The sequence below is a fragment of the Anomalospiza imberbis genome, chromosome 7, assembly GCF_031753505.1.
Source record: "Anomalospiza imberbis isolate Cuckoo-Finch-1a 21T00152 chromosome 7, ASM3175350v1, whole genome shotgun sequence".
Lineage (NCBI taxonomy): Eukaryota > Metazoa > Chordata > Aves > Passeriformes > Viduidae > Anomalospiza > Anomalospiza imberbis.
Genome location: NC_089687.1, coordinates 21,922,925 through 21,940,018, shown reverse-complemented (window position 1 = coordinate 21,940,018; position 17,094 = coordinate 21,922,925). Strand labels below are relative to the sequence as shown.

Genomic DNA, 17,094 nt, shown 5'->3' with positions numbered 1-17,094 from the left:
GGAAAATTATTTCTGTTTCTCTTTGGTCTTTGTCACACAAGCATTGAAGTAAGGAGTGCCCAGCTGTAGGATGTCTGTCTGTGTAAGCATGGTGATGTTCTGCTATCAGTTATTCTTGCAGTGTCTGTTCATACTATGTTTGTTCTCATTGTGATAGGATTCCATGTAGGGATTTAGAATATCTAAAGAACTTCCACCTAATTTTAACAGAGAATGCAATCAACTTGAAATGGGTCTGGGATGAAATATTTGAACAGAAGCTGAGAAAATTATATCCTTTTGATGGTTAAGAATCATTTGCTTATTTTGTATGGAGGGTTTTTTTTAAATGCAGAAATTCTTCATTAAAGTATGACTTCATTTTCCTTCAGTGTTTTTCTTGACTCTCTGCTAGCTTGGGAGTTTCACTGGGTATGATGACAATCAGAAACCGCTTTTGTTTCCTGTTCTTTGCCACTTTATTTTTCAGCGATTTTTGCTTAAGCAACAGGTCAGTCACCTGCTTCCCTTCTCGTATATATTGTCCTGGTTCCCATGATCCAGAGAATTGTCCCTCTCTCTCGAGAACGCAAAGATATCCTGGGAGAAAGTGGGCTTTGGCTGGAAAGCAAACAAGTTGATCATATGGCACGTAGGTTGTGCAGGTTCTGGCCACCAGTCACCCCCCAGTTTACTGGATGTCACTTCAAGCCAGAGGCCCCCCATCCCAATGCAAGGGGTTGGCTTGTGCGACAGTGCTGTGTGCAGACACTGTGGGAGAGAGAAGTGCTGTTATGTTGCAGTGATCTGGGAGAGGAAGGCTGAGTGTTATCCCTCACCCGGCCTGCCACAAAAAACGCAGGCTCTGCTCCTCCCGGGTCAGCCCCAGCAGCTGCTCTTGCTGCTGGCAGCTGCTGCTCCCCAGGGGTCCCTTTGCTGGGGGTGCTGCGTGACCCCGTATGCTGCATGGCCTCCCTGGTTGCATGGGTCGCCTCTGCTTTGAGGGAATGTTTGGTCCACTCAACAGAATTACAACTGTAAGTTCAAAGGAAAGAAAGAATGAAACTGTACAAAAGTACAAACCAAAGGTGCTAAGCAAAAAGAAATGCCACAGACATTTCAGCTGAAGCTGAATGTGAGCAGGGTACTTGTTGGTTGCTGGTGGGGTTGCAGTGGTGGGTTTGCATTTGTGTAGTGGGAAGACATTAATGGCTGTAGAAATTTGGATGATGTTAATCTCCCATCTCAATTACTTTATTAGCATTACTTTAAGTTCATGCTTCAAAATTGGCTAATGGGATGAGAGTAGAGCTGTGCTGGATAATTATCTCACTTCCTAGTATCCTTATTCCAAATACAGCTAGAAATGCCTTGATATTATCCCATGGATAGATAACGAATTATCAAAAAAATTCAAATGTAATTTTTTTTTTAGTTATTGCTCACTACCAAAAGGCACTGTGTACTGTACGACAAACAAACTGTCTGAAAAATTGAAGTGGACACAATGGGGTTCCAGATGAAATCTAAGGATACCCCATTTAATTTTATTTTAGCAATTTTCATTCCCAGTTTCTCTTACAAAAGCCTTGCAGCAGGAGCCAAGTGCCTTGCTATGCCTTTGGAACTGCTTCTCAACTTGGCTCCTTGTGAGCCAGATGTCTGCAAAGTTTGCCTGGTCCATGATACTCACCAGCAACAGTTAATTTCATGTGCAAAGACTAAAAGATGATGCTGACCTTGGAAAGGGAAAAAGCTCCACTCTACCATTACTTGATTGCTTGCCCCTTTAAGTGAAGGGATTTAGGCAGATAATGATTCACTTTGAACTTGTGTGGACTGGTGCTGACTCCACAGCTGTCCTGCCGAGGGAATACTCTAATGTTATAGGTAATCCAGTGTCATGCTAGTAGGTAACATTTATGTACAACTTGCCTGGACAATTCTTAGAGGTGGAAAACCTTGGAAAGCATTTTAGGACTTGTACTTGGAATATGCAGGTCAGTTACTGGCTCTCAGAGTTCGAGGTGTTTTATCTGTTTTGTGGATGGCACTATAACTTTCCATAGGAAGTGTTTGCTAGATCCAGAACTCATTAGTGAGCTGTTAATGTTTCATCTCAGTGTTTGGCCCTGAACTGAGATGCTGATGGGCTGCCAAGGCTTGTTCAACAAAATGCTTCCAGAGAAATTCTCAGGAGTATGAGATCAGTATGCACTTCTTCCCCCATCTCTGTAAAAATATAAAAGATATTTCAAGGCATCTGATGCTAGAATCTGTTACTAAAATAAAAACAGTACAGGATTTTTTCCTACTCTCTAGCTCCAGCCCTCCTTTTTGCAATTATTTGCTTTTCCAGAACAGTTCAGCTTCATATCTATGGTACCTAGCAGCCAAGCAATTACTCTAGGACTATTTCATACAAAGGAAAGATGTAGCTGAGCATTAATACTTTTAACAATATAAACAAGCAGTTGCTGCAAGCCAAGTTTTCTGTCACTCCTCTTAAATGAAAAATTGACATTGAGGCAGATTCCTATTTTCAGCAGGAAATTAAATAGTTCAGGACAGCTTTTAAAAAGCCTTTCACATAAAATTTCAGTAGTGTCACTGAACAGAGGAAAAGAGCTATAGGATGTTTTTCCTCTCTGGACATCAAGTCTCAAGTCAACCAGGACACAGAGAATTGTTTTACTCTTTTATAAAACAGTCATTAAAGTATTCAGGAGTGAATGAATCCACATGTTCTGGGTCACTCTTAACGCTTTGTAGATAAGGAGCAAAGGACAGCTGAAAACATGGAGGAGGTGACAGAAAAGCAAGGCTTAAAATGCATTGATGTGATCCAGCAGATGATCTTGGATAACTCTCGCAGATGAAAAACACAGGTGTCAGTTAAGAGTTTGAGCAGCTACAAGCTTTGGTGAGAGGAAATTATGTGTAAGATTAAGAGCAGTAGTGGATCACAATGTTCTACAGGAGCACAAACAAGCAAAGGTGGTCCATGCAAGATGCTGTGTGCCAGGACAGATGTACAGGGTGTTCTCTTTTAAACACCTGTGAAGGGGTAGAATTAAATTTTTTGCCTCTAAAGCAAGCACAGGTCTTGGCAGAAGTGCAGGTCATGTCCTTGCCCGTCCTGACCCTAATCTTGAACTCAATGCAAGCAAAGGAAGATGATTCCTGTCAGCTTCAGAGCACTTTGGGTCAGATCTGCTGCATAGTACTTGGCAAGAACCAGGTACCACTGCTATGATTTTTGCTGCAGCCAGCTACAGTGTTCAAATTAATTTGAGAACCACATAACCACTGTGTTGCCACTGCTGCTTAGGGATAATAGCTTGTCCCTGCAAAGACAATAAGTGTGAAAGTCTCTGCAGATGCTGTCTGGAGCATTCCTAGGCAGGAGAGAGAGCTTGGCGCCATTTTTATAGTTATGCCTGTTAAGATTTAATAGATGGAAAGTTTCATTAGTAAACTGTGTTGCAATTAACTTGAAGGAGGTTCCAGCTTGCTGTATGCAGTCCTTCCTCAGAGAAAGTTGTTTACATTTCCTTTTGGAAATTATTGGCTCTTCAGCACTTGATTGTTAGTGAATAGCAAAGGCTGTGATTTAACAAAAACCCACCAACAACACAACATGATTTTCTCATTACTCCAACAGAAGATTGGGTCAGTTGTATAACTTTTTATTCCTTTGTGAACACTCCAGTTGCTGAAAGTCAAAACTGAGTTGACCCAAGGGCAAGGGATAACACAGAAATGCAAATATCCTAGAAAGGTTTCCTCCTTGGTAACATCTGTAATGAGGATTAATGGAGTAGTGACCTGGTTTTTGTTTGGTTTTTTTACCAGTCCACCCAGAGGCCAGATCCTGCATGCTTCACACAATAATTTCATTGCAAAATAGATTAGGATTTAGGCCTGCTCAGTCTTGTGGGTGACCTGCCACGAGAGAAGAGGCACACAATTCCTACCACCTTTAGAGCTGCTGCAGATGGATTTTAGTGCGCTTACGGGGGATTTGCCCTGTGTGAATCCATTTGAAAGAGGAATATGTAGCCGCATGAAGCTGATTGATGATCATAATAACTGAAGATCATGTTCTTTGAACCTTCTGGGTCTTCTTGAGAAGAGCTGCATCAGAGCAAGCAGCAGCTTGAGCCCAGCCCTGATGAGCCCACCCTCTGCCAGCACCCAGCTTGGCTGCAGCACAGAGCCCTTGCCGCCCTTGTGAGCCACGAGCTGGTGCTGATGAGATGTCTGGGTGAGGCTTCCCCCTTTGAGAGGCTCTGAGCATGCTTTTGCTGGCACTCATAAGCATGAAGTGTAGGCAGACTGCTCTGAAAAATTTTTCTTGATTCAGAAAAAAACTTCCTCTGAATTCTATCAAAGACCTTGTTCAAAGAAGGAAATTGATAGAGCCCATTTGGACCAGTGTAATGCTAGCAAAATAGTGAAACAGATAATGTACTTGACCTTGAAGTTGTGGGGACCTGAAGGAGGTCTGTGTGATGGCAGTTCAGGGCACCATAACTGGTGGCTGCTCTTTTTTCATGGTAAGACATTTCTTCTCTGAGTGAGATAGTGCAGAGCTGAAAAACTGGTGTCAACAGGAGCTGGAAGGTTTTTGCACTTCTTAGAGAAATGGGAAATCTCTGTGTGATGTCTAGTGTGTGATGTGTGACTTGTTCTAGGCCTGGTATCATAGCTTGAAAATGAATGAACAGAAATAAGGAAGATATTACACTGTTTTATGCTAAATTAACCTATCTGTGGAGTATTAAATATCTGTCTCTGGAGAGACATTATAAAACCTAAGTATTTTCGCTGTAACAGTGGTATTAGAAGTATTTAATGTTTTCCTGCTAGGATGTAAAATTAGTATAAAAAAAACCAGTTAAAACCATTATTAAAAAAAAAAGGAGGAAAATAGGAAAATGTGAACTAATCAAATGCATTTAATTTTGTTTTTGGCTTGAATTTCAGTAATTGTTTCATTTAACACCAAAAATATATTTTTTTTTTCTTTTAACGTATTCTTGTGAAGGGCAAAAGCAGATTTACCAAAGCTTAAATACTCTGTAGGAGCAGAGTGGCCTGCCTGAACTCTGCTGTGGGCAAGGTTTGCAGGGCTGAGGGTGGAAAGCTCTGTCAGAGTGGACACAGACAGGATTATCAAATGGCCCATGTGAGCACTCTGGTCTGGACGACGTGGGCCTAGGTCAGGGCTGGAAAGTGAAAATTGCTCTTGCTGCCATTGCTAATCCAGCCAAGTGTCTTTTTCAGAATGAGTGCTTCCACCTGCAATGTCACAGATGAACCATTTTGTATTAAAGATTTAGGGAGAGCAGAGAATGGAGCAGCATAAACTCCCTTTTAGTCTTACCTCAGGGACTGATTTATGAGAAGGGAAACTGGAGAGTCAGAAATGGGTGCAAGTAATCTCATATATTGGGGTATTGCTCCATGAGCCCTTCTGTCTACTGGGAGATGCTTTCTCTTCCCTTTTCCTTCTCTCATGGTGACTTATTTTGGGAGGTCTTAGTATTTTTGAGGAAAATCATGAGAAAATCTGAAAAGAAAAAAAAAAATCCTGCCCTGCTTCATATTTGATTGCAGTTGAGAAGGTTAAAGGAAAATTTTTGGACATGTACAGCTAATCCTTTACTTCTTATTTTGATGGCTTTAGAGTGAAAAAGAAAGGATGAAGTGCTATACAGAGGATGTGGATGTGAGAGACAGGGCAAGGTGTACCCATTCAGAAAAACAAGTTGTGATTGCCAGGACACATTGGCTGCATCACTATGATCTTGTCCAAGAGCAGGACATGGCAAAAGGGCACACATGCCCACACACACTGCCACCACACCTTAACAGGGAGGGACATGTCAGATTTTCCTCAATTTTGGATGTAACTATTTCTTTTAATAAATGGGATATTGTTAACACTAAAATTCATAAGAGTTAGAGTAAGTTGAAGTGTACTGTGAGGAAAGAGGCAGACCCTGGTCAGTGTGAATAGGATGAGGAGCTTCTCCAGAGTGGTGCCCAACACAAATGTTGAATCTGGAGCTATCCTGAGGCATGTGCTAGGGTGGTGCCCTCACTGTGGTGGGCTTTGTCACCAAATGTGCTTGAGACTGAGTCAATGCAGTTAAGGCTGCAGATCAGTGGGACAGCAGTGCACTAACCCACAGCATGGGATAACCTTCCAGCCTTCCCTGCCTCCACCAAATTATTCATAGTATTTGAGTGCTGTAATCCTAGAAAAAATACTTCCAAAGGCTTAAAAGACATGTCATGTAACCTTTATTAGTTTATCACTACAGCAGAGACACCTCCAACTTGCTTTGATTTAGTGACACAACTTGTGGTTAAAAGCTTTAGGAGAGGCCACACACATGCAAACAGTGACTAGTGATTTGGATAATTAGTAAGAATGGGAGAGCCCTGTCTCTTTACATGAAAGGTAGCAATGATAAGCAATTAAAACGAGCTGTAAAAGGTAAAATCATGTGGCAATATGCAATAGACCAGGTTGAGTAAAGCAATATTACAGCTGCAACAAAAAAAGATAGGAGAATTAAAGGAAAATGCACTAGTTTGGAGTGTTGTTTTCCATTAAATTATTTCTACAAGTGGAATGTGGGCGAATCATCAGCTTTTCTGACATCAGGGATAGGTCCATCACAACAGCAAGTGTCCTGATGCTTGCAGGATTTGTTTCCTCAGAATATTTATAAGATGTTAATGGAGCACCTTGATGGTATTAAAAAAAAACCTGAAAACACCATAATTAATCAGAGGCAGAACTAATGTTTTCTCTTACAATTATTTTTCTACCTCATAGCTCTTGCTCTCTACTTAAGTGAACCCTACTTGGCCCTACCACCTACTCTCTTTGCATTGAGAAGGCTTCAGGTGGCCCCAGCATTATTTGCTTTGACAAATTTGGGCTATATACCCTTTTTCTGCCTGTCTACTCCTCATTTGCCTTCTGAAACTGGATTTCTGACACAGTACCATTTCCTTGGCAATAGCCTTCCAGTTATATATAGTGTCAGAGAAAACGTGTGAAAAGGTATCAAGTATTTCTAAATGTTTAGCTCTATCATAGTACAGAAGTTGTGATCAGTAGAAGAAATTAGAGTATGATATGGATGCATTTGGAACTTCTTTTTGAGGGAAATATTTCTGTGGAAATGAGGATTGATGTGTGTCTAAGATTTAGAATCTTATCTGGAAAATAAAAAAGATCATCAACTGTGTGCTGAGAAACAAGGAATTCAAATAGTTCAAAAATTTCAGAAAGATTTGGCATAGGGTTGGTTGAGCAGAAATAGTTTGAGACTTGCAGTTTTGTCCTTCTCAGCTCTCTGGAACATTGATTGAATCATGCAGGGCAGAAGAAAATTGCAGACTGCAGCAAGACTGTTAAATAGCGTAGCTGGAAAAAATCCAAACATGCTCACACATCTAAAATCTGTTATTTTGAGTGAAAACCTTTCCCAATAGTTTACATGTTGTGCTAGCTTCAAGGAAATATTGCATCAGTTTGATTGTAATGTGGCTCATAGAGCAGTATTATTCAGTGCACAACAAAGTTGGGTTTTCAGGGATCATTTCCTGATTTTCAGGATGTCTGCTGAGATCTGTGGCACAGAGTGTGATGAGAGAACTCTTGTAGGCCTTTCTCTGTTTGACACAGTGTACTGAGCGCTTGTGTTTGAGAGCATTGCATGGCATTTAGGTCAATGTGAGTCCAGTTCTATGTCTCAAGCACTGGGGTGCTGCTCCTAAGAAAATAGCTAAAATCTTGGCTTGTGGGCCTGGAAAGACTTGTTGAATCAGTCATTCAGATTTTTTGGATTATATGAATTCCTTAAAAATCAGTTACCTGCCTCTGTTTTAGATTTTTTTTTTTTTTTAATGAATGGTCAAACAATAGTATAGGTGAGAGTTAATGTGAGAGTGAATCTAAACTTGCAGCCAGAAAGCCCTCTGGGATTTTCCCCTATTTGCAATGGGTGCATCCAGCCACCTTTCTCTTGGAAAGAGCACAGCTGTGATCGGTGTCAAGGAGTAAGGGCTGCTCTGAGATTGCAGTGATTGCCTGATTTGCATCTTCAGTTGAAAGGAAATTCTAGCTAATCAATGGACTCAGCTACACTTGTTTCAATTTAAATAAGCAAGTCTAAAAGCCTTCTCTGCACCCCTGTTTGTTTAAGTTGGCTTTGTCTCTTTGATCTCATGTTAACATACCTTAATGACAGGTAATGATTGATAATGGTGTATTGTAAAGTTCAGGTAATAAATAGTGGTTTACTCATAATAATGCTGAATAATGTACTTTTTATGACCCAGTTTGATGGAAAATTTCCTTGTCAACTCTGCCTAATTGTCCAAACAAACCACCCATTACTTAGAGAGATACATGTCTAAACTAGACACATTAATTAGGGTCATGACTGAGCTACACAAAGGAGTATAGTAACACTTCAGTTATCTTTAACTATGATCTTTGGACAGCAGTCCTAATGTTTAACTGAAATTTAATGGGAAGCTATTGTTTACACTATCCTTTTGTAGCTCACAGACGTGTTGGAATCAATCCATAGTGGCTGGGTGATGGGAAAAGTGATATCTCCCTGAAGGTCTTTAAAGGTCATAAAGTAATATTAGTTTGAACACCAAAAATGACAAAATTGAGTAAGACTGGATGAAAAAGGAGGAAAAAATGGTTTCTGGGGTTTTATCCATTCAGAAACTGAAGTCAGTAGACATCACATTCTATTGAGCTGAAGGTTTAAAAAGGGCTGTTTTTAGGCGTCAGCCTTCTGGAATACTGTACTTCTGAGAGCTGTGCCAAGCCCTCTGTGAGTGCTGGCACTGCCAATGTCCCGTAGCCACTGAAGTTTTGGTAATGTAGCGAGGCCTCAGAAGGACCAGGGCAGACTTTAAAATAAATGCCAAACTTCAAAAAACTTTATGCATAGTGATCATCCCAAATTATAAAGAGCAATTCTAATTCTATGAAAACATCAGCTTCCAAGAGTAGACTGGCTTATAGGACCAAAAAATTTTCTAATGAAGGGTTACTTTGATGAATTCTGGGCCCTTTAAATAAACAATGCTCACTTTCATAAGTACCATACAAACAAGTGTGAGATACTGCTGGTAGAAGAGAATTTTTATTCTCTCTCACTGCCCCTGTGCAGCAGAGCATTTGCTGGGCATTGAAAGCAGCAGCTTCTGTGCAAGACTGTGTCAGTGTGCTTGGAATGAAATGAAAAACTCCTACCTGTCCCTTTCCTACTTCTGTTGTTTCCATTCAGTATAAAAAGTGTAGAAGATGCTATGCCAGAAGGGATTTGTCCTTTTTATCTAGGAAGAGAAATGTTTTTGCTATTTGCATTTCTGAATTGCTTAGCTGCCCAAGCATGCTTTATGTGTGCTGCTTGAAATGTGTCATCAGATCACGTGTCCACTGTTCTCTGGCTGATGTTGGACTTTCTCCAACAAATATGGATTATGTTAAAGCAGGTTCTGAATTGACGAGAATATGTTAATAACTCCCAGATGGGCATCTTTGTGCAGGGAAATACAAGCAGTCTATGGCAGGAGCTAGTGTTTGGCAGGTCCATCATTCCGTCATTAAAGGCCACATTATTACTCCCAACTCTGCTTGCATGACAATTGCTTGCATAAACTCAGTGTCCCAAAACCAAATAGACACAATTTGCTTTTAGATATACTTTACTCTAGTGAGGAATCTTTTTATGCCAGCTGGTGCTTCCTCTAGTTTATAATAGGGATTTTTATAATTAAAGAATAGGGTGAAATAAACACTTATGTTCCACAAATGCACACCTAAGATCATTTTTCCAGATGTGTGATATAAATATAAGCTCAGAATACTTATACTACCACTGTGAAGACTGTATTATTCAATGATGTGTTTATCTCAGTTTTGCTTGGAGTTACAATTGGATATGCTATTAAAAAAAATCATGCTCTTAAATGGGTTTGAAGTCTTCCTATGACTTGATAAAAATAATATTGCTTTCCACGTACTTGCATGGATCAGGAGCTGTTATAATTAGATAAATGCATAAACAATATATGCAAGTGTGAATATCTGATAAACGTATCTTGATCACCACAGTTGTTCCTCATCTATTAATCCATTTTACCAAAACATTCCAAACTCTGTCCATCCAGCGAGTATTTACAAATGGGTGGAAACCATTATTTTCTTCTCCATCCAACAATTTTCCTCAAACCTAACCCACTGAGTATCGAGTTGTGAACTTACAAACAAATGCAAAAGCCATGTTAGGCTTTTTGTGATGTCTAAAAACATATAAATTGTTAAGAGATTATATATTTTGGTGCTAGCTGGAAGTGAAGCGAAGACTTTGGATTCTGGGAATGGGAAATTTAGAGATTCTTGGTTCTTGGTCTTTAGTTCTAGAGCCACATGTACAGGAGTTGAATCCTACAAAGCATTGCCTATACTGAAAATCTGAGGAGTAGCTACCAGGTTAACACTTAAACACCTCCAGAAAATAGTAATACATTTTTTTGTGATTAAATCACTGAATGGTCTAGATTATTCCACCACAAAGTCAGTGATCTCTATACCCTGTTTAATGTAGTCTCAAAAGCCCATATATGTATTTTTTCATGCACCTATATTTAAACATGGATTTTGACTGACACATCCATGATAATGATGACTTTATTGTTCTTAATAATAAAGAGGGTAAAGTATACATTTTGAAATAACATATTTAAGTCAGCTGATGAAAATCAACATTTTTCAGCACATTCTAGGGAATACTGCTGTGCTTGGGTAGTATTTTCTGATGATAACCCGGAATGTCACTACTATCAAATATTTGGATCTGATGCAAGCATCAAATATATCATGAGGGGTCCTCTTAGTTTTGTGTTTCTCTAGTCTCGTTCTGCATGTTCTGATGTTATTACTCTCAAATTGGCACTTAATTTTCTTGGCTCTTAAAATGAGTGTTGTAAGAGTAGTTGAATCTAATATGTGGTATTTTAATATTGTGACTCTTAATGCTACATAAAACCTTTGTTTCCTACAAGTTTATTGAGCGGGTGTATTAGATTTCCTGCTGCATGAGCAAGAAGATTATGGTGGCTTACGTCTAAGTATACTTTTGGGAGGCATTTTGTGTTTTCTCTATAAATAGTCTTTCTAAAACACAATTGTGAAACTATTAATGTTTATATCACATTATACATCTCTCTAAGTTTACTGTGATGAGTATACAGGGTGGTAACAAGAGGAAACCTTTTTGCCTAGGAAACGTGTTCAGAATTGTTATTGTTGGAAGCCTACTAAAAGGCAATTGTTTTAATATTTATGTTATCTGTAGGATAGTCTTGGCTTATTACACTGAGTCATCCCTGTTTTCACCAATAGTAAAATTACATCTTTTATGGAGTTAAGCACTTCAATGGAGCTTGCAAATACACAGCTTTGAGCTGAAATTTGCATGCTCTGGCTATTCCTGTTTTTGTCAGAAAGTGGTGAAATAAGTGGTGAAACTTATAATTGCAATTATAAGTTCTTCACAAATAAAATTTAGGCTTGGGGATGAGAGTGTGTGCACAGTAAAACTTGTATTTTGTACTGGGTAAATGTTCTTAAGCAAAATAATGCATTTATTCTGGATTTTTAAGATGGAAGCCCTAGGAAGATCCTTCATCTTGACACACATGGAAACTGTATGTGGGGGAAGGGATGTAGAGGCAGCTGTATGACTGACTTTCATTCTGTTTCAATGAGCAGTTTCTTCACGATTTGGGAGAAAATGCTGCAGGTCTAGTTCTGTGAGCTCCCCTGCAGCCATTTTTTCATCTGTATATGACCAGCCACTTTCATGATATTTTGGAAATGTAACGTGAGCGAAACAAACAGTCGGCGTGTCCCCATCCAGCGAGATGAAGATCGCTGTCTCCAAGCGGAGCCGGCTGTGTGGATGAGCTCCCAGCGAGCCCTCGCGGGCTGGGAAGCGAAGTGAGCCGCGGGTAATCTGCAATTTGCTGGGGGCATCGTTATCGTGCTCTGCCTGCGGGGCAGGATTGCAGGCAGGCCGGGAGCAGCTGCCCGCCGCGCTCCCGGGCAGGTGGGAGCCGCCGCTCCCCGCGCCGCCACCGCGGGCTCCGCCGGAGCCTCCGGGGACACCGCGGAGCTATTAGGTCAGATGAGTTACATTAAGTGGCAAGTGATAAATTCAAGATGACAATTCAAAACAGCAGTGTTTCTTCTGGTAATTAATTCCAGTGGTGCCTGAGGCAGTGCTTAGCTGCTACAACCAGTGTGGCCAATGCTGAGCAGCTAATGAGAAAACATTACAGCAAGGATTAGGGGCCGGTGCATTCTGGCAGGATGAGGTCACTATGATTAGAAAATATTAGTTCAGGCTTAATGTGATAAACTGACTATGACAAAGAGACTTTATTTTATCTTGAGTGGTTAAAAGGCAAAAATTCTTCTTATTTATTTCTTGTTGGTTTTTCCTTTCAACCACCTCTTACTTTCTGCCTATAGTCCAGTGGCACCAAACATTGCTTTGGTGCTGTCACAAGCAAAACCTGTCAAAGCTAGTTACCTGCTGCAGTGAGACACAAATTCTTCTCTTTATTTGTTTTAATTACTTCTGTCAGGTAACAACACTCAGAGGAAGGAGCTGTAGAGTTGTTACCTATAAGCAGAAAGAATGATGAGAAAGTAACACTTGTACTTTCCTACTGCCTTGGGTGAGTGGCACTGATGGAATCACACGGTTTTGTCTCATGAAAGACAATCCCACCTCAAACTGTGATGATGTTGGGGATGTGGAAAGGTGATAGAAGAACAACCCTCCCCTGCTGCTACAGCATGGCTCTGAGGGGTTACTTGTGAAGAAAGACCTGTACCCAGTGGCACTTTAAAAAACATTTCTGTGAGCTTTTTCCAGGCTGTTACGCTATTCCCCTGTTATAGTTGCAGGATCTGTGTTATTCATAAAGTACTGGTGCTGCGTGCTGGCCTAATGGAAACCCGTGGGTTATAATGTGCTTGCTAAGCACTTCTACCAATAGAGATGAAACAAAGACTGTGGAGTGAGACTTCTTTCCTGTTAATTCCAAGGATATAGATGAGATGGGCTGCCTATTACGGCACTTGGATTCTTTTGTTGTCTAAAGCCTAAAGTAATTTCCACATTTTTGTTTTCCTCTTATCAAATTTATGTAACAATAATTTAAAAACTGAAATCATTATAAGTACTTCAGCATAAATGTTTCCACAGAGCAGATAAAAAGTGTTTAATCACATCAGCAAGACTTCAACAGGTCCCAAGTGTCAAATAACATAATTAATTGGCAAGCTTGTAACAAAATTCTTAAATTATCTCAGAATAGATTGAGCAATCAGGGATGTTCTTAGCCTGTTTCTTATTGGAGTACATACCTTCTTTTTTAAGGAAAAACAAAATGCTTTTGGTTTTTTAAAATTTCATCAAGACATAAGAGTGTTTTCTTCTTTATTTCACCCACCTGACTTGTCTTTTAGAACTACTTCAGTATACTTACAGAAGAAAGTATATGTTCCATACAATTTTTTATTCTAATTCAATTATTTTTGAACACAATTGAGCTAGTATAGTAAAAAAAATATGGTCTCCAAAGCAAAACTTGGAATGGAGTTTGAGTTACAGCAGTAGTTAAAAATATTTTTATCAAATACATTGACTCTTTCAGTAATTTCATAGACTTGCAATGACACTAGTATTATTTTTCTGAACAATTAAAACATCATTATGGGTACTATGCAATCTGATAAACAACATTTGTTTGCATGGTACTGAGATATTTTTGGACATCCAAGATTATTAAATAAGCAGAAAAAGGAGTATGTTTGCTCAGGTTTTATTAATTTCTTCTCGTAGATGCATGTGGAGAATTATTTTGCCTTCATTTTCAGGTAGAAGAAAAATTATACTATAGTTAAACCCTACAATCCTGCCTTAGAATCTCCATTAATTGAAAGGTTGGAAACTATAACTGAAGTATATTATTGTATGCAACAATTTGACTTCAATTTTACTGTCATTTATTTTTAATGTTTGTATTTTCATATAGACAAAGCACCTTAAGAGCAAATTAAACTCTCAAGATAGTTAAAACACACGTTTTAGACCTCGGTAGGCTTTGGAATTTCTGTAGATCCCAACAACATAATTCTAAATTGTTTCATTAATACTGATATCAAATAAGATTTCAGTATAACCTTCATACTTCTAAGTATGAGCTTTTAGGTAGACATTTAACGTAATACACAGCAAAAAATTAAAACTGGATTTTCAGCATGGCTGTGGGATTTGGTTCCACATGGGAGGATAGCTAATAAATTTGGATGTTAATCCTGATATAGCCATAGAATATCTTGAGCTTGAAGGGACCCAAAAGGATCATCAAGTCCAACTCTCAGGGCTTCTCTCATTTAAGTCCTAGTGTGATTTAAATACAGGCTTCCATTTAATCATAGCATCAGAACAAATATTTTATTTCAAAAGTTTGGCCATGGTTTTGACCAGTCTGTGAGGTTTTCTGTCTTCAAAGCAAATGCACAGAGATTTTATAAATAGGTTCTTCCTCAGATCTTGGTGCCAATCCTGTGTGGCTGTTAGAAGCTTGAAACTTTGCTTTGTTCTTACTAAATGGAATATAGCTTATACTCACTAATATCTGCATTTGAGTATTCTTCTTCTGTTCCTGAAGAGCTATTTAGTGCAACGAGCGTGGAGTTGGCTGAACACACAAACACTGAGAGATGACAGGGTTTTGCTGCAGTTGGAAACTTGGAGAAATATAATTGCATCGTTGTCTCTCACGGTGCTCCCACGTGTAAGTTGCTTAAATGTCACTTGATGCTGCAGGCTCTCACTCTTCCCTTCCCCATAACCCTTGTTCACCCCTCACTCAGCCGTCATGATCGCGACGCCTGGGCCGGAGCGTGCGGCATTCCAGGGGGATTGCTGAGCAGGCACTGCCAATCATCGACCTGGCTATTGTTGTTTGTGGTACTTACTGGTAAACTTCTGCAATCAATACAACACGAGCCTGCCTAGCTCCTGGGAATGCAAACCTCAAGCAGTGCACTTAATCTTGAGGCTGGCTCTTGCTCCCTGCTCTGCTGCTAAACCGGGTAGTTGGCCTACGTGATGCGGCATTATTGCTGCAGGGGTCGGGCATGAGCCGGCTTGGCAAGCGTTGATGAATGGCTGTTTGTGATGGAGCACCTCTCCTGCCCAACCAGGGACATTTCATAATGATGGACCATAAGTGTGCACACAAAAATCCTTGTAGCTTGGTTGTGAGCTCATACAGTGAAAGCTAAAGAAGTCAGTGTGTTAGTTTGGAGCAACTATTTGGTTAAAAAGAATGGATGAGGAAAGCAACAACTTATTAAAAGTTAAAGAAACCTTCCCCTTTGTTACAAAATTGTAGGAGTGCCACAAATACATGTATTTTCCTGCCATCCTACCTGCATTAGTTCCTCTTTTCCTTGTATATTAAAGAAAATCTCTGGCCTTCAAGATTATTTCTTAACACAAATTATCTCTTCAGGGATTTATTTTATTTGAACTGTGTTCTCCAACACAAGGTATTAAATTTTGTTTGACGCTGATAACATGGGATGAGACTGGGTTCTCAAATACATCTTGCGAAAATTTTCTTTTCTCTAGAGAAGAGAGGAATCTTTGTGAATGAAACAAACTACAGAAAAGCTCACCTTAATGCTGGGGAGAGCTTTCCATGAGGTTTCTTCCTTAAAAAGAAAAAGCTGAAGTAACCAAATAATCATTTCAGGATTTATCTACTCTGTTAGCCTTTGATTCTATAGGATTTCCACATCTCCCCCTGTCTTATTGACATTGATTATAACATCCAAACAAAACCCAAAGAACAGCTCACTCACACAAAGTGTGGCACTGGTTCACCACTAAAACCACAGGCTAGCAAGAGCTCTGAAATGGGCACTATTGCTCTGTTCTACAGCTGATTCAAAGTCAGATGATTATGTTTATGGATCCAGATATTCATAACTTTGGAATCACTTCTTACAGGTGTAAAACACTCCAGAAAATCCATACAGGAACACCCGTGCATTGTGATTTAAGATACATTATCCAGCTTTGTGTGAGCAGCTGTTGTAAAGTCTGTCCTGAGGAGGACCTGAAAGCTGGTAGGGTAAGTCCAGCACCCTTTGTGGTCAAAATCACCCCTTAGCTTGTGGACAAACACCACTCTTGAGAAAAATGTGTGTTCTGCCTTAGAAATTCCAATCCTGCATGCTGATGCTTTACAGTAAAGAATTCAGCTGTACAGTGAAGTGTCCACTTGAACCGTAATGCTCTTTCATTGTGAGTGCTGCACACGTTTGAAAACTGTTCTGTAGAAGAGAAGAGTTTTGCTCTGTTTGCCTGTTTCCTAAACCAGTCCAATAACTGGATGAGCTGCTATGCAATCCACAGCACTCTTTCTAAAGACAAATTCAGTGCTGACAGTTTTAAAATAGTATTTGCATGATGTTAGTATTTATCTAGCCATAGGCCTTTGATTGCTTTGTGATAATTAACACAATGCTCCCCAAAATCTTTCCCTGTCCTTTTTTTCCCCTCAACCCTAACACGTGGAGATGAGATTCTCACTAGACCATTACATTTTATTACATCAGACCTGCATTTATATAAATATAGATTTAGGGAAGGATGTGTTGGAAGGCAGAGTTAGCTGATGAGAATAGAAACTACCCAAATAAGGCTTGCTGGTTTTAACTGAGTGTAAGCCACATTATTCCTGGTCACGACTAGACTTCAGAGTTGTGAGTTTCTGGCCTGAGTCCCTAGAGTGTGAGTCACTGTGATAGTGGTTATGCTGGAACCTTTAGTGCTTGGATGTTTGATTTTGCTGTGCTGCATGAAGTTGTGTACAGATTTTGCAATAAAAAAAAACCTCTTTTGTATATGCAAGCAGCTCCAAACTACTGCTTTTCATTTTCACAAGGAGCAGCTAGATGCAGTGAGGGAT

At 39.7% G+C, this 17,094-nt stretch overlaps 1 long non-coding RNA gene across 1 annotated transcript in view; it reads left to right on the top strand.

The window, feature by feature from the left end:
• LOC137477185 (uncharacterized) overlaps positions 1–16,096 on the top strand; it is a 28,908-nt gene extending 12,812 nt beyond the window's left edge. Inside the window, exon 3 of the long non-coding RNA XR_011000865.1 lies at positions 14,782–16,096. This is a non-coding gene — a long non-coding RNA (uncharacterized lncRNA). The remainder of the gene's footprint in view (positions 1–14,781) is intronic.
• Positions 16,097–17,094: the final 998 nt, after the last annotated feature.